We start from the raw sequence: 23,002 nt of genomic DNA, 5'->3' as shown, positions 1-23,002 counted from the left end.
ACCAATCAAAATTCTAGCAGGGTTTTTTTGTTTTTGTTTTTGTTTTTGTTTTTTTGAGAAAATTTATAAACTGAATCTAAAATGTGTATGGAAATAGAAAGGACCGAGAATAGCCAGTAGCCTTGAAAAAGAACAAGCTGGGAGGCTTATGCTACAAGATATCAAGATCCACCATAAAGCTACAGAAATGAAGACAATAGTGTTTGCACAGAGATAAACTAATAGACTAATGGAATAGATTAGAGGAGTTAAACTGTGGGTATTTTTCTCCAGAGGTGAATGCTTTGTTTCTACCCCAATACCTATCCCCACTCAAATGCATCCCTCCACTCAAACTTGACTTAAGCTTCATGCCTTGAGGAATCAAGGCCATAGACAATTCATTGAAATAAACATGAAAAAACAAGAGCTTAGTTAATGGGTTTTGAATTTCCAAGGCATGAAATTTAGGATTGAAGGAATACTGTTCTAGCTAAACTGCACTACCTTCTCCAAACTCACTCAAAGAAAGAAAAATAAAATCCCAGCACTAAGTGAGAAGAAAATAAATCACAAGTGGAAAGAAGGCAAAAGAGTAAACTGTTGCCGAGGAATTCTGAAGAGAGATTCAATATTCTAAATTAGAGCATGACAGAACTCCCAGGGAAAAATAAAATAAAAAAAAGTATGTGATCTAAGAATGGAGAAACCAGTACCCTACTTCCTGCCTGGTTATCCTGAGCAAGTGCCATAGTGTTATTCTGACACTGTGGATCCCAAACTACTTCACTGTCATTGTGGAACCACAGGATCAAGCTAATGGTTTTCTTGGTGCGATGGAAACCATTTGGGAAATGACCCCAAGAACTGACAGACCTTTTTGGCCCAAGACGCAGTGTGAAATCTTTGAAGAGGTACTGGATGGAAATGCAAACACTTCATCAGATGTCAGCTGGAGGGTGATATTGGTAAAGACCAAAAAAGAACAGTGTTAACCTCAATTCATGCCAGGTGTGGACAGATGCCAATCAAGAATCAGATGTATTCCCCAAGGCTATGACATGACTTAAGGCCCTTGGAGCTTAGCTGCAATCCTGAGTAGAAGAAGAGAAGATGTTGTATTAAATCATTTAAAAATACAATGTTGGTATACCTAGAAAGTGACTGAAGTTACAGATTTGGGGAAGACAAGGGTACACACATGCCACCTGGCAAAATGAGAGCTTAAGACATAAATTAAGTTCAGTTATGGAAAAATAAAGCCATTTTCCACACACCTGATATGTGACTTGCAAGCCCATAACTAATATAGCAACATAAAGTTTTTAAGTATACGTGCTGGGCACAGGAGCCTGGAGCAAAGTATCTATATTCAGCCCTTTTAACACAACCTGCAAGACACTGTAAGACTGGGAAGACATTTATGAAATTATGTTCTCTGAAACACTAGTTCTGTAGGATATAAATGGATGTTAAGAAAGAAACAAAGTTGGAAGTTTTCTTCAGTGCCAGACTCTCAAAGCCATTCCTATGTGAATGTTTAGTGAACTCTCCAAAACACATTATTTGATCTGGCCCATGTGGCAGCTTTATGATGTATGGCCCAGATCCCCCTTCAAGGAAGGACTTGCTCATTTGCTGGGAGTACTGAGCAGGCAGCCCTTTCTGGGAATTGCCCAGCTGCGCAGAACCACCTCACCTAAGCACATTTCTTCATGGGGTTAGCTGTATCCAGCTACCTGTTCGTGCAAGGCACAAAGTTGTTCTTTACCCATCTAAGGACAAATCCAGAGCTCCATGGTGTTGGCCATGGCTGCTGTGGGACCTGCATTACAAATCAGCTTCTCCGTTTACCCAGCCAAGTGTTGGTCCTGGGAGCTCTTTTTAGTAAACACACGTTATGTGTCTCAGAGTCTGAATCCTAGAGAACCCAGTCCGAGATGTCCCATTTCCCAACTGTTTGCCCACCAAATTCTTTCTTCACAGAATACCTAACAAGCATAAGGTTTAAGAAACCCATTTTTGAATCCAACTCTGAGAAATGGGTAAGTACTTATGTGGGGAGTGAGGGAGGGGTGTCAGAGATTTTAACTCTACCCTACGAAGTACTCTGAGATTGGAAACCAGCACTATTTTGAGATATAAGTATCTAATTCTGAAAGTACTACAAGAATCCATTATTTATTGAGGCAGATGGAGAGAGTCTAAATATTATATGACCTACAGGAACAAATTTTATTTTTCCTTTAAAAATGCTTTAATCTCTAAGGTGGGGCCAATGGTATTGTATAAAATGCAATCATTTCTGTCTCACATATGCAAATAGTTTGCATTCACAGCTGCCTTTGAATATTTAGTGAAAGAACAAAAAGAAAAAGCATAAGAAAATCTCTGAAAATCAGTTTCCAAGAAATAAAAACTAAGCAGTAGGATTTTTACAAAGCTGAAAAATCTTCAGAACTAGAAAGTACCCAAAAAAAGTCTAATGGGTTATAATACACTTAATTTATTAAAATATTTGTGTTTGGCAAGCCAGTAACTAATATCATTTCAAGATATCACTGTATAACCAAAAGCCATGGAATGAATATTTTTTGTAAATCTCTGAAATAATAATTTTTGCATTTTAACTCTACTTTGAAATAAGGCTTGGCTGACTAACACCTATGTGATCAGAGACAGTGAACTCAGGCTACACGATCAGCATCGAGCAATTTCCAAATAAAATGAGATGCGTGCAGCCTCTACAAGTGCGGCTGGGGGAGGAGCTCGCTTCAGCTCACTTGAATAAGCCACTGTCTAGGGCTCACAAGGGTCCCGTTCTTAATGAGGTGGTGCAGAGCAGCCGCATGCTGTGAATCCAAATAGCAGATGGCAACACTGTTGAGTAGGCTGGCAGTCTGATGTCTAGCCACCAACTGGCAGCAATCATTATTAAACTGATTCATGTGCCCAGGGAAACTCTTCCTAAGAGTCTTAGCGAATGTGAGCAGTGAGAAGCCAATGATCCACTCTTTCTGTCTTCTGTAGATACTACCTTTATTTTTTAAAATATTATTTCCCAAGGCAATCCACACAACGAAATGGCCCAGTGTGCAAACTGGAGGCCTTATTCCTTTTCCTGTAGACTCATATACCTTTAAACGTGAGAGCTTTGATTTCTCTGTTGGGCAAATAGCTTTTATTTGAAGAAAACCGCTTCATAGCGTTCACCCTATGGACTCACGGCAAATCTTCAACGACAGGCAAGCACTTACAGATTCTCTAAATAAAGGTTCCGTGTAAATGGCATTGTGAATCTAATAACAACACATTCTATCTCACATAATGAAGCAGTGGTCTAAATTGCTCATGGTCCATCTACTCAAGGCAGGTAACGCATCCCTGAGTGAAAAGCGTGTTATTATCACACTTGGCTAAAAAAGCAGATAAAGACAGCCACTAGCTTTAAAAAACTGTTCTCATCTAAGGACCCTTCACAAGAAAAACAATCTTGATGGGATTCACTTTATAAATGATCTCTTCACAAATAGAAATGATACGCAAATAGCATTTTTTCTTTTCAAATATTGAAAGGATTTGTTATTTGTCACCAATAAAGCCAATTTCTATATCTCTATATATTAATAAACAAGATTTAAGGTAAGGCTTTATGGAAAAATAAAACCTTGCTTCATCGCTTACAAAATTCTTACAGGTAAGTTAAAAAAGAAAACAAAACAATCCAGCTGTTCTCTAAAGCTTCATTAAATTTGTTGTCTAAAATCAAGGTATTAGATTTCTTTATGTCATGTGCTTATAATAACACGGAGAAAACACTATAGTTAAATGTCTGGTATTCCACACATTGCAATCACGGATTTTATTACACATTCTTTTTTGGTAATTGTTTAATGGAAGCAAAAATTTAAACCTTTTAAAAGAAGTGTCAAAATCTCTCTGAATGTATTGTCTTTCGCTCTACCAATTTGAAAAATCAGCTCAGGCTGAAATATCATGTATAACCTCCAGACAGAGTTTTTGTGTCCTGTGTCAAACATGAGGGTGATTCTCTTCTAAGTCAGATACCCCAGTCCTGACCATAAATCTCAAAGGCAAGCTCATACCCCATCTCTCAAATCTCAACATTTTCCCAAACAGGAAATCAAATGCCAGAAGTCATCATGCACTTTAATATTTAAGATCACAAAAATCCAAATCAGCCTTGGCCGGTGTGGTTCTAACACTCAGTGATTAGAGCATCGGCTTGTACACTGAAGGGGCATGTGTTCCATTCTCCTGAAGGACACATACCTGGGTTGCAGGTTTTATCCCCAGCCCAGGTCAGTCTGGGCATGTGCAGGAGACAACCAATTGATGTGTCTCTCTCACATTGATGTCTCTCTCTCTCTATTTCTCATCCCTCTTCCTTCCACTCTCTCTAAAAATCAATGAAAAATATCCTTGGGTAAAAATTAACAAAACAAAACCCAAATCACTTAGAGATTTACTCATATTTGCTTGTCTCTTGGTTACTTACCAAGAAATAAATTATATCAATGTTAGAAGATAAGATGTCCATATCTTGTCTGGAAAAATAAGTGTCATGTGTTAAAAGATGTCTGAAAATGGTGGCACAGAAGTTCCTTAAAAAAACTGAAAATGGGAGGGCTGCGGTCAAGACGGCTGGTAGGTAAACGCGGTATCGCGTCCTCCCACAACCACATCAAAGTCACAACTAAACTACAGAACAACCATCATTCAAAACTGCCTGAAATCAAGCTGAATGGAAGTCCTGCAACTACGGAATTAAAGCAGCAGCCACATCCAGACTGGTAGGAGGGGCGGAGGCGCGAGGGGCGGTGGCAGCCTCGGGCAGCACAAAGGCAGCACGGGGCTGGTCCCACACCAACGTGCGGGGGATAAAAATCAGGAGGCTCCCACGGCTGGGAAGGTCCTTCCTGAGGACTGAGGGGTCCCCGTCCCACACCAGGTGCCCCGCTCAGGGTTCCAGTGCCAGGAAGAGAATCCCCATAACTTCTGGCTGGAAAAACCAGCGGGAACTGAGGCTCAGGGAAGCTGAAGGGGCTGGAGCCCCAGGCAGCTCCCTAAAGGGCCCGCGCACGGACTTATCGGACTCTCTCCCTCTGAGCTCGGAGGGGAGGCAGCTCGAGGTGCATGAGAGTCATACAGGGAAGAACTGAGCTGTTTGGCACTGGAGCGAGGGCTGGAGAGGGGGCTTTCTCGAGGACAAATGTGCTGTCAGAGGCCTTTGTTCCTTTGGCGAGACCTTCCCGGGGCGGCAGACAGCCGCCATATCTGCGACTCCAGCAACCTGGCTCACACTGGTAGCCCCGCCCTGCTGACTCCCTGAGGCCCCGCCCCACCCAACTTTCAAGCCCACCCAAACTGTTGCCACTTGCTTAACCATAGGATTGGCCGGTCTTGGATCCTGCTTCAGGTTTTTCCTAAATTCTTTCAAACGAGCAGCATCTGGTCTCAGCGAGCCCCATACCTCTCATTAAGTAATACACTGAAACAAACACAGGGAGGCAGCCAAAATGAGGAGGCAAAGAAACAGGTCCCAAATGAAAGAACAGAACAAAACCCCAAGGAAAGAACTAAGCGAAATGGAGATAAGCAACCTAACAGATGCTGAGTTCAAACTACTGCTTATAAGGATGCCTGATGAACTTAGTGAGAACCTCAGTGAATTTAGGGAGGGCCTCAAGAGCATAAAAAAGGACCAGTTAGAAATCATGGATACACAGCTGGAATTGAAGGAGGCATTAACTGAAATAAAGAATAATTTACACAGCTTCAATAATAGAGTACGTAAATCCAAGGAGCAAACCATCGATTTGGAATATAAGGAAGCAAAAAATCCCCAATCAAAACAGCAAAAAGAAAAAAGAATCCAGAAAAAATGAGGATAGTGTAAGGAGCCTCTGGGACAACTTCAAGCGTGCCAACATTCGCATCTTGGGGATGCCAGAAGGAGAAGAGCGAGAACAAGAAATCGAAAACCTGTTTGAAATAATAATGGCAGAAAACTTTCCTAACTTGGTGAAGGAAACAGACATACAAGTCCAGGAAGCACAGAGAGTCCCAAACAAGATGAACCCCAAGAGGCCCACACCAAGACACATCATCATCAAAATGCAAAAGGTTCAAGACAAAAAGAGAATCTTAAAAGCAGCAAGAGAAAGGCAGCTAGTTACCTACAAGGGAGTTCCCATTAGGCTGTCAGCTGATTTCTCAAAAGAAACTTTGCAGGCCAGAAGGGAGTGGCAAGAAATATTCAGAGTGATGAAAACCAAGAACCTACAACCAAAATTACTCTATCCTGCAAAGCTGTCATTTAGAATCGATGGACATATAAAAACTTTCCCAAACAAGAAAAAGTTAACGGATTTCATCATCACCAAACCGTTATTATATGAAATGATGAAGGGTCTTTTTGAAGAAAAAGATAAAATATATGAACAAACAAAATGGCAATGAATACATATCTATCAACAATGGAATCTACAAACAAAATGAACAGGTAGAACAGAAACATTCTCATACATACAGAGAACATTTTGTTGGTTGCCAGTTGGGAGGGGGATTGGGGGAATGGGTGATAAAGGTGAAGGGATTAAGAAGTACAAATTCATTGCTAGACTGACAAACCTCAAAGGGAAAGGGGTTGGGGGGTGGGAAGAAATAAACCAAAGAACTTATATGCATAACCAATGGACACAGACAATAGTGTGGGAAAAGGTGGGAGGGGGGCGGGAGTGGGGAGGAGGGGGTCAATGGGGGAAAAATGTGGAACATCTGTAATACATTTTATGTCCAACAATAAAGATTAAAAAAAAAAACTGAAAATGCTCAAAATATTGAACAACTTATCAGACCAATATGAATGGTATTTTTATTCAAACATTATAAAATGCTGGGTATTAGGAAAATAAGATAGGATGATAAATATTTGTCCCTGGGCACTAAACATATTCAATTTTAAGTTGGAAAAAAAAAAAAAAAGCCAGCAATGGATAAGCTAGTTCAAAGGACATATTCCCAGCATTCTGATGCAATGGTGAAGACTAGAAGATGCATAAGTATATTGACAGCAATGCTAAAGATGCTCAATTTAAGAAAGTCAACCACCTTATCAAAAGATGAATATTGTCTTTCAGAACAGAAGGATTCTAGCGATCATGAGCTAAGGATGCATGCACCAAGTAGTTATTTTCTATTCACCTGCCTTTCACTAAAGCTGCCCTTATCAAAGACCCCCATGATCTCCATCTTGACAAAATCAAAGCTTCATTCTCCAGCTCTCTCTTTAACTCTCAGAGGCATTTAATGCCATTGATCCCTACCACCAGCTTAAAACATGTTCTTGGCTTGGATTCAAGGCAGCAGTGCATATGCCTGGTTTTCCCTTTTGCTTACTGCGGTCTCTTCAGCTCCTCATTAACATCCCAGCCTCTTGACATCTGAATCTTCTTAAATATTCTCTTGTGCACATTCTGATATACAAATAAACTTATACATTCTGCTGTGTGCACTCCACTGAGGGCAGGGAGGAGTTTGTGTGTCTGATTTACTGCTTAATGCTTAGTATATAGTGAACACAAATGTTTGTTGAAGGAATGAATAAATACTGGAACAGCATACCTAGCTGGAATAGATAAGTGTAAGTATAATAATGATGGCCTGGAAATTAAATAGTTCTTGACTGTTATTTTATTGAAGTAGATATAAATATCATAGTCCTCATCTTTTCAGAATAGGAAATTGAAGTTTGGATTGGTCAAGTAACTTGCCCGACAACATGCAGCTACTAAGTGTCCGAGTTGAGACTTGTGTTCTTGCTGTCTTAGTCCAAAGGCCATGCTATTAACTCAGTGTTGTGCTTATAGATAAGTACAAGAGAAAACAAAGAACAGGAGTTTATCTTGCCCATCTCCTAATCCTCTGTTACAACAATACAGTCTTGATGGTGATGGCTCTGATGATAGCAGGACAGCAAATGCTATTTTTCTCTCATTCAAAGGACCTGTCTCCTCATCTATAAAATGGAGATTAAAAATACTATCAGTCTACCTTCTGTACTTTGTTATTTTTACGCTAAAATAATATAATGGGTATGCAAAATATAAACCACTTTACAAAAAATAATGGATAATTTTCATTAATTACTTATTACTACTGGAAGGTACTAAAAAAAAAAGAGCTAAAGTACAAAGGCAGACAATCTCCTTACCAACAGGAACAGAGTAGAGGAGCAGAAAAAAAGAATCAAGAAAGAGCAAGAGCCCTGGCCAAGTAGCTCAGTTGGTTAGCATATTGTCCCAATACTCCAAGGTTGTGTGTTCAATGCTTCGGTCAGGGTACATAGAAGAATCAACCAATGAATGCATAAATAAATGGAAAAACAAATTGATATCTCTCTCTCTCATTCTCTCTCTTCCTTTCTCTAAAATCAACAATTTTTTTTTTAAAGAGCTAGAGCATTCCTTACTTACCTAGTTCTGTCAGGAAAATGAATGAAAAGAGAGGTAATGTTCTCCAGTTTTCAGGTAAAATGTAATGAACACCCACTGCATAATTACAAAAATAAAAGTTCATTAACTTAGCCATACTATGTATTTTTTAACAAAAAAGTAAATCATAAGAACAAAAGTCTGCTGATGCTGGGAAATAAAACTAGCAATTCCACACTTAATTTGTTTTGCACTGGTGTGATTTTACCTTCTGTTGACTCTAGAGACATTACAATTAGAAAATCCCAGGGATGACTGGAGATAAAGTAGGCAAGAGACGTTAGGTTAATGGGTAGCATGGAGGAAGGCAATCCTGTGACCTTCTGGTCCTCAGTACAGGTCTTTGAACTGTAATCAGGTAGCACAGTTCGGAATACTCCCAAAGTTCCCTTTCACCACTGGATTCCAGGTTGTAGTATTCAATTATTATAGAAAAAGGTAACCAGGATGAACTTAAATTCTGGGACTTCACTTGAAAGTTTTAGTAACTTCTTCCTTTGTTAGCAGTACAGTCATCTGATCTCCATTAGGGGACAGAGGCCTATCACTGCAGATACCTAAGTGTCTTGGTCATGTTTGTATTTCTACTGTGGACATCACACAAGACATTTAGCTTAGTTAACCGAAAGTAATTCTTAACCCAAAGAAAGTAAGAGGTATGGCCTAGTGGATAGGGCTTTGGAGTTAGAGCAATTTTTAAATCTTAATTCACATACTTAGCAAGTATAAAACTCAGCCTCAGCCTCGATATGCTCATTATTTAAATAGATGTGGTCCCTCACAAGGTAGTTTTGAAGATCCATGGTAATATACTTAAAGTGATTAGATTTCCTAGCACAGAGTCAGTTTTCAGTAAAGCATGACTATTATTATTATTAAAGTTGTTAATCATTGAAATGATGATTCCAAAATTGACTAACTTTATTTTCACTAGGTTTCTTTTTTTTTAATAATAAAAGAGATCCATATACGTGTTTACATAGAACCTTTTCTAGAGGGTTAAGAATTCATGTAACAATCACTTCCTAGTTCTTTTTTAACTTTGATTAATAATTAATAAAACATTAAAGGACATTCATCAAAAAACATTAAGTACCTACCACGTGCTAAGTCTAGGGTACTATGAGTCTGGGGTCTATGGAAAATACAACAATAAGTATAATATAAATTATTCTAAAGAATAATTTTTTAAAAAAATAAGTATCTCAAAAGAGGCATAAATAAAATACAAGAATTCAGAATACATAATTTTCTTTGTGAAGGAATCTGGGAAAGTACCATGGAAGAAGTGACATTTGAGAGCCTTAAAGCACAGAATTTAGATATAAAGAGATTGAGGAGGAGGTAAACAAATTAATGGATGATTTATGAATGATTCATTCATTTCAAAATCTTCCCATGGCTCCAATTCCTGGAAATCAGCCCTGTGTCGCCTACACTCTAGTGATGGACAGCAAACCCACATGAAAATGAAATGACATGAGCCAGAACATAAAGTGATTCATGATGGCTGAAGGGAAGAGTGGCTGATAATACATTTGCAACCAGATCATGGAAGATTTTAAATGCCAAGGTATTTGGACTTTATTCAAGCCTTTCAGAAGCAAATTTCAAAAACATTATCCCATAATAAAGTTAAAAACAAAAGATAGAGGTCTGGCTCAAGTACAAACTGACCCAAAGAACGTTGTTAAAAAATATACTGAGTCATATTTAAAATTTTAAGAGTTGTTTGAACATTTATAGATTGGAACCAGGTAGCGTCAAACCGGAAGTGCTCAGAAGCGCCCTGTTCACAGGAGCGGGGAGAGACTTCTATAGAGTGCAGGATCAAGAAAATTACTGGATAAGCTGTAGTTTATGGCCTAGTTGGCTGTTTGTGATTGGTTGTCCTTCGTGTTTGATTGCATAACCTTGCATTTACAGGCTTCGATTATGGTTTGCTTATGTAGGCCACCAAGACATTACAGTCACCTCTATCCAATGGTCTCCTTGTTTAACCAATTTAACAACATGCATATTGTTAAGACTGGTTGAATGGCATCTAAAGTTCGTTCTAGAAGAGCTTTAAATGTATCACACAGAAGGAAGTCTGGAAATAAGGATGTGATTTTATTAGGTCAGGAGTAATGTAATGAGGACCTAATGTGAGACAGAAAGAGACTCGGTAATAATGCTTCCTGACTCTTCCTAACTCCATTCTAACTCCTACCAAGACAGAGAACTTGGTTAAATAAAATAATTCAAATCCACATCTCTCCCAACATTTGTACTTACGAAGGTGTAAATATTTCCACTCTAAAATTATTCATGAAACAAATAACAAAGTGATTGAAAAATCAGTTAATCTGGCAAGCTATAATGAAGTCAGAAATGTGTAAGAGAGAAGCCTCCCAAATGCTATATTCTTTTCCATTTTGACATTGTCCTGTCTGCCTGCCTCCATGCTGCCTGAATCTTCCTCAAGGACTTTCAGTTAACTCCTCCCTTGATTTCTAATCAGGTAAGAATTACTGAACCCCTTTTAGGGCTACAACCAACAAGGCATACCCTGCTAACTTTCAATCTGGCTCACGTGTGTGGTGACATTTTCTTGAAGTGACTAATATTATCTCTGTGAGAAAAAGCCCTATCTGTGACTTTTCATTATAAACATCCACTGGGTACATAACATTATTCAAAATAACATGAAAGCTTACAGAACAAATAAACAGCCAAAAGGGCAGCAAGACAAGATAAATGTTTCCTAATAAAAACATGGGAATACATTTCATTATCTGTGAAAAGTAGAGAGGTTATCCTCAGAGGCATATAAAGTTTAAAAATACCATGAGAGAGACACTCACACACAACTATAGATAAATATATTAACAAAGATTACATAAATGTCAAATTCATCATATTCACATTTGCCAATGCCTGCTCATTTTCACTCCACCCCTACTCCACTCTAATTATCCATCCAGTTATAAAACCAGAGACCTGGGAAGCACACTTAACCTGTGCTTTCCCCCTGATTTCCCATACCTAATCATTTATAATGTTTAGATTATAGTCTACTAACTAAATTTCTTGCCGATACCTAACTTGAACCAATGGTTATTTTCTCCTTCTGGAATAACACCATATTATGGCAAAAAGCCTATTAGATTTAGCCACATTATAATCTTATCTCCTCTCTCCCTTGTGTACCCTCTTACATGCTGTTCCCTCTCTTTGGGATGGTTCCCTGCACTGTGGGTGAACTACTACAAGAAGGCTTGAGGATCATTTCTTTAGTGCAGCCTATGGTACTCCCTGCTACTCATGCATACTTCCTTAAAGTACTTATTACTTATCTTAAATATTTTCTATAATTTATCTCTATCACTAGACTTAGTGAAATCCTTGAAACCAGAGATGGTCTCATCTATTGCCGTAAGAATCAAAACTATGTAAACACACACAGAGAGAGACACACACAAACACTCAGTTTACTGTTAATATTAACATGACTTAACTATTCAACTGTCTTCATTTGCATTATTTTACTGTTCCAGGAGACTCCAGCCTAGGAAGATAACATTTAAAATAACTATATTGTTTATCCCAGGCATTTCTCTAACATCTGTCAACTCAATAAGAAAATGTAAACCAACAGCTTATACACTGTGGGACATAAGAAACATCCAACCCTGTATAGAATTTTCATAAGCGTTTATTTGGCCCCAAAGTGATGACGGTTGCCGAGAAGCTAGATCCCAAGTTCTCCAGAGAATGGCAGTTTCAAAGTTTCCTTTGTGCATTTGGAATTAAGGAGGGGATGTAAGGAAGGTGGGAGAAGCAAGGCAGACACAGTTCTGTGTGTGGGTTACAGGATCATTTCCAAGATATGCACTCCCTTGAGGGTGGTTACACCTCAGAGAAGTCTGAAAAAGAGGATTACTCCTGCCTTTTCAAAGGTGTGTTAACCTAGATGTACAAGAACAATGAACAGGGCTTGCTTAAGGCAAAGATAATGCTTTCATAGGCCTGGGATGTGCTACTCACAACAACCTGGCCAGTTAGGAATTTATGAGCAGATCATCCCGTGAGGTTGGTTTTGGAAGGATTTACTACAGAGCCTATTTTTTTGTTCACAGTGTCTGATAATTCTTCCCACTATTCAAAGGGAACCACTTTACTAGAATAATGAAAAGGAGGAACTATTCACATTTTCTGAACTCTGTACAGAAATATTTTCCAAATAAATCTTTGATCAAAACAAAGGCATGGCCAACAAATATTCTCAAATAGTCAAGTCCTGTACTTAAGTCTATGCAATTACCAGTGACTTGGAGAATTGGTTGATGGTGATTTTTAATATAGTGAATTTTTTAGGATAAGTACATGCATACTAAGTGGCTTAAGATACAACACAAGTTAGTATTCACCAGTTTCCATTCTCTATGTCCTTCTCTCCTTTCACTTATTGGTTTTACCTAATCTCTCATCTTTTTCCAACTCTAAGAATCTCTCTCTATGAGCTCTAGAAACCATGAGCTGTCATCAGCAAAATCACCTATATCTTCAACTTTTCCTCTGGTTAATTTCTTTGCCTTCTTGCTTTAACTGAAACTTGGCAATGCCCTGAAAACACAGTATACCCTTGATCCTTCTCCCATACTTTAATGTGTTCCTTACATCCAGGAGGGAAAAATACGTAAGGTGATCCTGGAATAGTTTGTCATACATATAACAAGAAACATATCAAAGACCATCATGGTTATGTCAGAGAACTCAGGAGCTAACTTAAAGAGGCTGCCAATGGTCAAAGATGGGAAAATTTAGGCATCACTAAGAATAATATCTACAATGGATTAAATCACAACAAATATGTCTAAATCTATGAGGTCATGGTTATACCAAAAAATAACAATTGGTTAACATTGGAGGGTACTAGGGAATCATCTCATTACTTTGAAAACAGATAAATAAAGGAAAATGATCACACATTTGCATGAACTGTACCACTAGTTTTTTAGCTAATACATGAGGAAAAAATTCTATTTATAAAAATGTTCTAAGGGATTTCCAGTCTCAACCATGCATGATAAAGTACCTGGTATTGAACTAACTCTTCTGCCAAAAACAACAATAAAATCTAGATGGCATACATAGATCAACTGTCTGCAGGCACTGGCCAGGTACCACGACATGCAGGACTCGCTCAGTCCCTGCGAGCAGGGGGCACATACAATGAGCTCTAGATAGTGCCATGGCTTTATTCCTGAGGGCATTTTTCAAACTGTGATGCAGGGACTAGAGCTCAAAGAGAACATGACAATCTTATTGGACAAGGGGAAAGAGGTCTAAGTTCACAAACTACCAAAGTAGCTTGGAATTGAGCATCAGAGCTCCAGACAGGAAAGAAATTGAGAAAAAGATCCAAAAAGCTGCATTCAAATTTCACTCAATTCATGTTAATGTCTCATGGTGCTAATATACAAGATAACACTAGCCCAAATAGTGGCAGGTAGGCAAGTGGAATTAAACTGTTGAAGTGTTCTTATGTTGGTCAGTAACTGGTAAAGTTGCTCATTTAAAGTAGACAATAAGATAAGGCTGTATGTTATATGTATATGGAAAACATCAAAAGATAGTTCTTAAAATATATAAGAAAAAATCCTATAGAAAGAAAATGGAATAAACAATACCTGATTAATCTAAAATAATTCAGGAAAGGAAAAACAAAAGATCAAAGAACAGATGGAAACAAATAATAGGTTGATAGGCCTAAACCCAACTGTTTTAGTTAGTTTGAGCTGCTATAGCAAAATACTATAAACTGGATGGCTTATAAACAACAGAAATTATTTTTTACCTTTCTAGAGGCTGGAAGTCCAAGATCAGGTGCTAGCATGGTTAAGTTCTGGTGAAAGCCCTCTGCCTGGTTGCAAAAACTCATTTCTTGTGACTTTGCGTGGCAGAGAGCAGAGAGGGGAGGCAAACTCCCGCCCTGAGGTCATTAATCCCACTTATGAGGGCTCCACTGTCCTAACCTCATCTAATCCTAATCACCTCTCACATACCAACACATTGGGGGTTAGGTTGCAACATATGAATTTTGGGGGACACAAACATTGAGTCTGTAACATCAACTATGTCAGCAGCTATATGTAAATGGACCAAAGACTTCAATTAAAAGGCAAAGAGTAAATCTTTTTTGAAAAACAAAAACAACAAAAAAAGATCCAGATCTATGCTATTTATAAGAGATATACTTTAAATATAAAAACACAGAAAACTTTTTTAAAAATGGAAAAAAGTTATGCCATGCAAAATCTAAATAAAAACTAGTATAGTTTTAATACCAAGCAAGATAGACTTGATATTAAGTATGGATATACCTTGTTTTATTGCCCTTTGCTTTATTATGTTCCACAGATATTGTTTTTTTTTTAACAAATTGAAGGTTTGTATTATTATCAACATCGGGGCTAGACCCTCCATCAGCAAAAAGATTAAGACTCCCTGAAGACTCAGATGGTGGTTAGCATTTTTTAGCAACAAGGTATCTTTTAATTAAGGGATGTACATTGTTCTTTTAGACACAATGCTATTGCACACTTAATAGACTATAGTAAAGTATAAACATAACTTTTATGTGCACTGGGAAACCAAAAAATTCATATGACTCACTTTATTGCGATATTGATTTTATTGCAGTGGTCTGAAACTGAACCTGCAATATCTTTGAGACATGCCTGTATTACTAGAAACAGAGTGATATTTCAAAATGACAAAGGAGTCCGTTAAATAGAAAGCTGAAACATTCCTAAACCTGGGTCACCTAACATATAAAGGCAAAAGAAACAAATCCACAATCATTTCTGAAAACATTACAATTACAAACAGAATAAGCAGACAAAAAATCAGTTAAGAATACAACAGATTCGTACAATACAATAAACCACCTTAACCCATTGACATACAGACAACACTACAACCAACAACTGCAAAGCACAGTTTTTTTTTTCAAATACACTTATTTTCCAAAATAGACCAAAGCAAATCTTAACAAATTTCAAAATTGAAACCATAGAGTATATTTTCTGACCAGAATGGAATTAAACTAAATAAATTAAACTTTATTTATAGTAAATAAAGATAACTAGATAAAAATCCTAAATGTTTGGAAATGAAGCAATGCACTTCTAAGTAACCTATGATTAAGAGACAAAAAATGCAAAGGAAAAGAAATAACAAATTCTTACAAAGTCACTTTCATAAGTTGATTTGCTTTTGAATTACTCATTTCATAAAACAGCTTTTGGAAAACTTAGAAAAAGTGTATGGGCTTATTCCATTTCCCCAATCTAAAATAGACTTTTTTCCAACTGCAATTTCAGCAATTGCAAGAATTATATTAGTAAAGAACAATGAAGAGTCTGATATTGTCCTGAACTTGCTACCTGACAAGTTAGCCTTCCACAGTGTTAAGGGTGCACACTGAAGATTCCCAAGTCAGAATCAAGCGACTTGATCACAATACGGTGGAGGCATGAGCATCAAGTTTATATGGTTCTTGGCCTTGCCCCAGCTGGTTTGGCTCAGCAGTTGGAGCATCAGCCCTTGTACTGAAGGGTGACGAGTTTGATTCCTAGTCAAGCGCACGTGCCTGGGTTGCAGGTTTGATCCCTGGCCCCAGTTGGAGTTGTGCAGGAGGCAACCAACTGATGTGTCTCTCTCATATCGATATTTCTCTCTCTATCTTCATCCTTTCCTTCCACTCTGTCTAAAAAAATCAATAGAAAAATAACCTCAGGCGAGGATTAACCAAAAAAAAAAAAAAAAAAACAGGTTCTCTGCCTTCCAAATTTTACTGGTGGGTGGGTGCTGTCCACATTTACTGGGGTGGGGTGGGGGGATATGAAGCATCTCAGGTGCATGCAGCTCACTAGGGTGACCAATTCCCTGATGTACCCCAAACTGGTATTCAGGACTTTATGCTATAATCAGAAAAGTTTCAGGCAAATTAGGACACGTTGGTCACCTGTACACACAGGGTTTGTATCACAGCTGAAATGCTCTGAGCTTAGGAAACACAGAGCTTATTAAAGAAGACTGCCAGCAAATTCACGCAACCTTTGCTCCAGAAAGACACTATCTTTATTATCCTGGATGGCAAACAAATCTGCCCTTTGCCTCAGAGAGAGACCTTCCAAAGCTGTTTGCCATACAAACATACTTGAAAAGATACTTTAGAACAGAAGCTGCCGGTGTATCTGCTCAGAAGACATGCAGAAATGCAAGACATCTATAGAGAATTGTCTCCAAATAATATTCTTATAAAATTACAATACAATTATACTATACTCCTCTCTGTACTAATTTTCATCTTGGCTTTGAAAATGGAAAGTCCATACTCCTACTATATTGATCAAGTTTCCTTTGTTAAGAACCCAATAACAAATGTTTGCTCCCTATTTGTTAAGAGGAAATGATAAAATCATCTAAATGTACTGAAAAAGATGACCTAACTCTCAAAAATAAGTTGCTATTTTGTCTCAGTAGCAAAGATTTAATAATAAAACATGTATTTTTCTACTGTCTTTATTATCCAAGTATACACTTATTAAATCGTACTCTTGGCATCTACCAAAAGAGATCAGGGCCCAAGAAAAAAAGCAAGAAAATTTAAGACTTGGGAGAAGTAAATCAGAAAATAAAAACAACTGTGTCCCTTTTGGTGAATGAAGTATGTGCTAAGAGACTGAACAAACCTGGACTTTATGGAGATGTGTACACTCAGTTCCCCTGGGCTTCATCAGCTCACAGATCCCGGTGGCTCATATGAACTATAACATTCCAAATGTTACTGCTTGTTTCCCCCACCCAGGAAAATTTCTGGGAGTTCCTACAGGTGAATTATAAGCACTCCAAGTCTTTTATGTTCCACCATTTAGCAAGGACGTCCTTTGTACACCACCAGGTCTGTGGGACGCTGGGGCCTCCCACCACAGCTGAGGCCTGGGCCCCATAAAATAGGAGCCTCATCGTATTCTGTTACTACATTAGTTTTCTTTTGTGGCATAGCAAATTACCATAAATGTAGTGACTTATACCAATACAAATGTGCCCAGCTGGTGTGGCTCAGTGACTGAGCATCAACCCATGCACCAAGAGATTGCTGGTTCGATTCTCAGTCAAGGCACATGCCCAGGTTGGGGGCCCAGTCTCCAGTGGGAGGCCTGCAGGAGGCGGCCAATTGATGTTCTCTCTCATTGATGTTTCTACCTCTCCCTCTCCCTTCCACTCGATCTAACATCAATAAAGAAAAAAAAATACAAATGATTTACCTCAAACATCGGTAGGTCCCAAGTCTGGCATGTCTCAACCAGGTTCTCTGCTTGGGTCTCACAAACCTGGAAACAAGATGTACCCTGGAGTGTACTTTTATCTGGAGGCCCCAGGAAAGAATATGCTTGCAAATCATTCAGGCCATTGGTCAAATATGGACTGAGGCCTGAGTTTCCTTGCTAGCTGTCAACAGGGGATCACTCTTAAGTACCTTCCTTAAAGCCACCTACATTCCTTGGCACGAGGTCCCCTGCATCTTCAATCCAGCAACAGTGCATCAAATCTCCCCTTGTGCATTGAATTGCTGACTACTTCTTCTGCTCCTACTTACAAAAAAACTCTCTGCCTTGAAAGGGCTCATCTCATAGGATCAGGACCACCTGGATAATCTCCCTACTGTAAGGTCAACTGACTTGGGACTTTAATCATATCTGTAAAACCCCTTAGTGTTTGAATAAGTAACCATGGGCCAGAAATCTTGCAGGTGAGGAGCAACCTGTCTACCATGGGTAACACATGGAAAGAGCTCTCACCCCTACATCCCACGGTATAGACAGCTCTGATACAGCATTGTATGTGCACCTGCATTTAAGAGTTTTTGGAAAATCAGGTTTTCTAGTATTTAAGTACAAACACATTGCTCACCACAGCATTTAAACCTGAATCCAGTGGCATTTTGGCCACAAGTCAAATGAAAATGAAAAATTTTGATGCTGTTCAGAATTACCCATTCACCTAGACAACTAAGACTGTGTTTATAGCATCAGACTCCTCTCTTAGGACAGAAGCTTCCTCCAAATTCTCCTTAGTCCCTTAGTCTTTGGGGTAGATGGACTTACCAGTGCATCAGGCACGTCCAGACTTGTGTGAATTCTAGTTGAGTCTACAGCCGGTTCTGCTGCTCCATTTACATACTGTTTACATGGGATCTCTGAGCTTCGTGTCAGTCAGAACTTTGAGCGCCCTGAGCTGCTGCTCTCAGGGGCACAGAGAGAGTGTTTCTTGTTGAGCAGCTAAATGTATGACTTGTAGCTGGAGACAAATGGGGATTTATGATTCCCTGGTTTAGACACTTGCTCAGAGGATAAGCCTCAGAGTGTTTGTGCTTGGAAGGGGTGAGGGCAAACTAACAACTAACCAAACATATTTCCAGAAAAGATAAGTAGAGAAGTAGTGTTGTTTCAGCAAGAAGGTCCGGAACCAAGTAAAAAAAAAAAAATAGGCTTGATTTTCTAAGTATAGACTAGAGAGCAGCAGAACCAAAGGAAGACTAGAGTTAGCGTTGTGGGAAGGAATGATTGCGTCCTCTCTTTTCACGATTCTTTTCCATTCAGTTTGCTCTAAAGACGCAGAATGCCCAACCGTGAACCCTGACTGAATGTAAAGGAAACAGACAAAAACATAAGGGGAAGAGTTAAAGGTCACGAGCCAATCTTTTGATTTTTTTCAACTTTGCTTGTAAACAGGCATCAGGAAGATCATCCGTAGCAGAAAGTAACTCTAGAAAGCAGAAAGACAGACCACTATCAGGCAAGTTATGTAATATCTGTCTTGTTACATTTTTATTTTCAAAGTCTAAGATCCACACAATTCTGTTCATTGTCTGCTTAACCAAAAAAAAAAAAAAAAAAAAATCTGTTATGTGTCTTGACTTCTGAAAAAAAAGGAAAATAGCAAAGTGGGTTGATCAGTTTGTTATAAAAGCCTTAGTTGTCTCGGTGGATGGATGATTCGGAACAGCATCAAAAATTGTCACTTTCATTTGACTTATCGTTAAAACCCATTGGTCATTTGGTCAATTTGTTTTTAGGGAGTTGTTCCATGAAACCAACCAGTCAACAGTTGATGAAATAAACCAACAAAGGCAATGGGTAATTTAATTTCAGGATTTTATTCTCCTTTTATGAGTCTCAAGATTATGTATGTGGAGAGAATGATACATATAAAGACAGACACCTTCCAGATTTATGTTATACTCACCCCTAAAATTAATGAAAAGCTCTGAGTGTGAACCAGGTTATGTGTTTATGTTCAACCCAGAAAAAAATGATAAAATCTCCTGTGAGGTTTTGTTTCTAACTCCATGTCTTAGGTCAGAAAAAATAAAATATGATAAAATAGATGGATACATAGGGGAAAAGATTGGCTACTTTCTGTCTGTGTATAATTAAGGTAATAAATGGACATTCTTTTTTTTAATAAATGAACTTTCATAACAAAAAAATTCAAATCAAATCTAAATTATTGGCAGACAAGTATTATTTATATATATAAATATATATAAATCCTTTATATATCTATACCTATATAAATCCTTTCAGTACTTATCCTTAGGCATGACTTCCAAAAAAAATGTATACAAGTATTATAACTTAGGTAAAATGAGAAATAACCTCAATCACTTAAATCTTGCCTTCTGTTAACCACAAATAAAGATATAAATAGTGCTATAAAGTGTGATTTCTAGAAACTATGGAGAGATTTTGGATGTGGTGGTGTGGTGGAGGAAGAAACTTTCCTCTAGCCTTCAAGGTTCTTTAAACCAGTACAATAATTAAATCTCTTGAGCCCAAAGGGTCTCAGTTGCCTTTAGCTCAAAATAATCCACACACCACAGAGGCAAATGTTGTGGTGACTTGTGCTGAGCCTCTACAGTGGTGAGTGTTGAGATTTGAAGTAAAAAACATTAAGGCTTGATGCTTAATTCTGCCCCTCTTGACTGTGTGCCATAAGAAATTTTTGTTTTAAATATTGTGACAGAGACTGAGTAGATGTTTCCTAAACCCGGTTCATTTCTGGGCCAGCAGCTAAACTACCTTTCCCAGCAGTCATGCATCTGACGGCCATGGGACCTTACTCTCGTAGGTGGACGTGGTGTGTCTCATCCAGTCTGAAGCAGTTTCTTCCTCTCTTACAATTCCTGTACTACAACCAGTTTTTCTTTGCATCTAATGTCGTGTCACAAGTATTTTTCCAAAGAATGTACTATTCAATGTAATATGTAAACCTTTTTAAATTTAAAATTGCCTACAGTGTTCTTAAGGTTGCCTTGTAAGACTAATGAAATTGAAATTGTTAAAATTTCCATTTGGGGGGGGTGGAAATGAAAAAGGAACAAATCCGAAATCAAATGGGATAGAGAGACAGCAGTATAAACCAGGACTCTTCTGGGCAAACCAGAACAATATGTACAACCTCACTAGGAAGCCAGAGAGGGAGAGATGAATAGATATTGGTTTCCTGCACAGATGTCAACCCTCCTCAGAACTGGAGCACACCACGTTTCTCATGGTGAAACATTAGAAGCCAAAAGCAGGAGGCATAAATTATGAGAAAACAAATGATAACTTCACATCAAACCACTGCTGACATTGGAGATAGGCTGTCTCCCGACTACAGTGCCATCCCTACTTCACACCTGGGAAATGAGGACATCTCCTTTTCCTTTTCTAGCATTGTGCAGCCACGGACCTTCTGAGGAGAACAAAGCTGCTAAATAAGATTCCAAGCAGACAAGAGGAAAGCATACATCTGAGAAATACATTTACACCCATCCCACAAAATTATCAGAGCTGTTTTAGAGGAGACAGAGTATCCTAACACCGAATTCACTGCTCTTTAACCAACACTTCTCCAAGAGGAGGCAAGGCCACGTCTGGGGACCAGTTGCAAGTTAAAGGGAAAAAGTATTTACTGACAATTACTATTTCTTTAACCTGTCAGGGAACACACACTTCCAAGTGAAAAAATGTTCTTCCAGTTGAGGTTGAAGAGTCCTTTCCTCATGTCACGTCCCTGTGAAGTTAGTGTCCAAGCTCACAAATGCTCTCAAGAAGATTCAGCACAGCCTAAAATGGCCACTTCGCTTCACAGAGCCAGGTCAGAGGGAAACGGATAAGTTCTCATTTTCCACGGAAGTTATCTTACAGATTTTCTGTTTTCCAGAATTTCTATATTCTCAGTATGCTCTCATAGCTGAGATTATTTTTCTCAAGAACCACAAGAGGGAGTCTTCTTACTTCTTTGTCATAGTCCATCTCTGACATTGAAACGATGTCCTTACGCTTGTCTAAAAATGATAAGACATATTATTAAACAATTTGCAAGCTTCTTTTACTCATCTAAAATCTAAGTGATTATCTGCTTGTCTCCCATTGATTCATATTTATTATATCCAGGACATTTGCGGGGCCCCTCATGATAAAGGAGAAAGCAGACAGTATCTCATGCTGGTTCTTTTTCTTGTGTTTATTATCTTGGGAGTGTGAAGGAGAATTTCTCTCTCAAGTTGTGTTCAGCAAGTGTAAGATAGAAATGGGCAATTCTCCCTGACTACAAAGAAAGTGATCAGTTATCTAAAAATAATGATACTACCGCTGTGAGCTCATCTCTCCTATTCCCTAAAAGGCTAAAAGCAAACCACATACATGGTTCTGCCAAGTATCATCACATGCCTGCCTATAACATAAAGAGATGATAACCAATACTTCCTTCAATGTCCAAAGTGTAGTGAGAATCAAGAAAATATGCATGTCATGTAAGAAATTAACACCAACTGCTAAAACAAACAACCCAAAATAGACACACACACACACACACACACTGCTTATTCCGCTTATTTTTCACTCAAGTCACTGTCTGATAAGAGTTAGATGATTAGCCTGGGATGCTCTATTCCAAGTGATGATTCAAGGATTCAAGTTCTTTCCTCTGTGTGACTCTCATCATCTTCCCACTAAATTTTCTCCTGGCTGATGAGCAAAGAATGGGGTAATTTTAGGGATCAGAGCTGAAAGTTGTATACTTTAATTTTGTATCCTAGCCAATGTCTCAAACTCAGTCATATGGCCAACCAAACTGCAAGGGAATTTGGAGAGTGAAGTTTCCTTATGCCTGGAAAGAGGATAAAGATTTACTGAGCCTCTAGACTAGGGAGTTTTAACATGGGCTGATGGGTTGCCAAACGGACTGTTAGCTTAGATGGAAAATGAATTCCATTTTATCCTCCAACTGAAATGCTGCATACCCTTATTATAAATGTGGAAGTAGCAGATGCTTGTGGTGTCCAAAGCCACATTCCACTAGTCAGTCTATCCTAATTTAGTCAGCTGAGGTCCACAGCTCCATAGGTATGGTCAGTGCCTCCCCTCAGATATGACATCACTCTGCTTTTCTGCCTTAGGGCT

The 23,002-nt window shown here is 38.5% G+C and overlaps 1 pseudogene; it reads left to right on the top strand.

Moving 5' to 3' along the window:
• Nucleotides 1–815: 815 nt before the first annotated feature.
• Nucleotides 816–23,002, top strand: part of LOC118616983 — a 54,954-nt pseudogene continuing 32,767 nt past the window's right edge.

The sequence above is a fragment of the Molossus molossus genome, unplaced genomic scaffold (assembly GCF_014108415.1).
Source record: "Molossus molossus isolate mMolMol1 unplaced genomic scaffold, mMolMol1.p scaffold_m16_p_5, whole genome shotgun sequence".
NCBI classification, from domain to species: Eukaryota; Metazoa; Chordata; class Mammalia; order Chiroptera; family Molossidae; genus Molossus; species Molossus molossus.
This window is presented reverse-complemented; position numbering and strand designations above follow the sequence as displayed.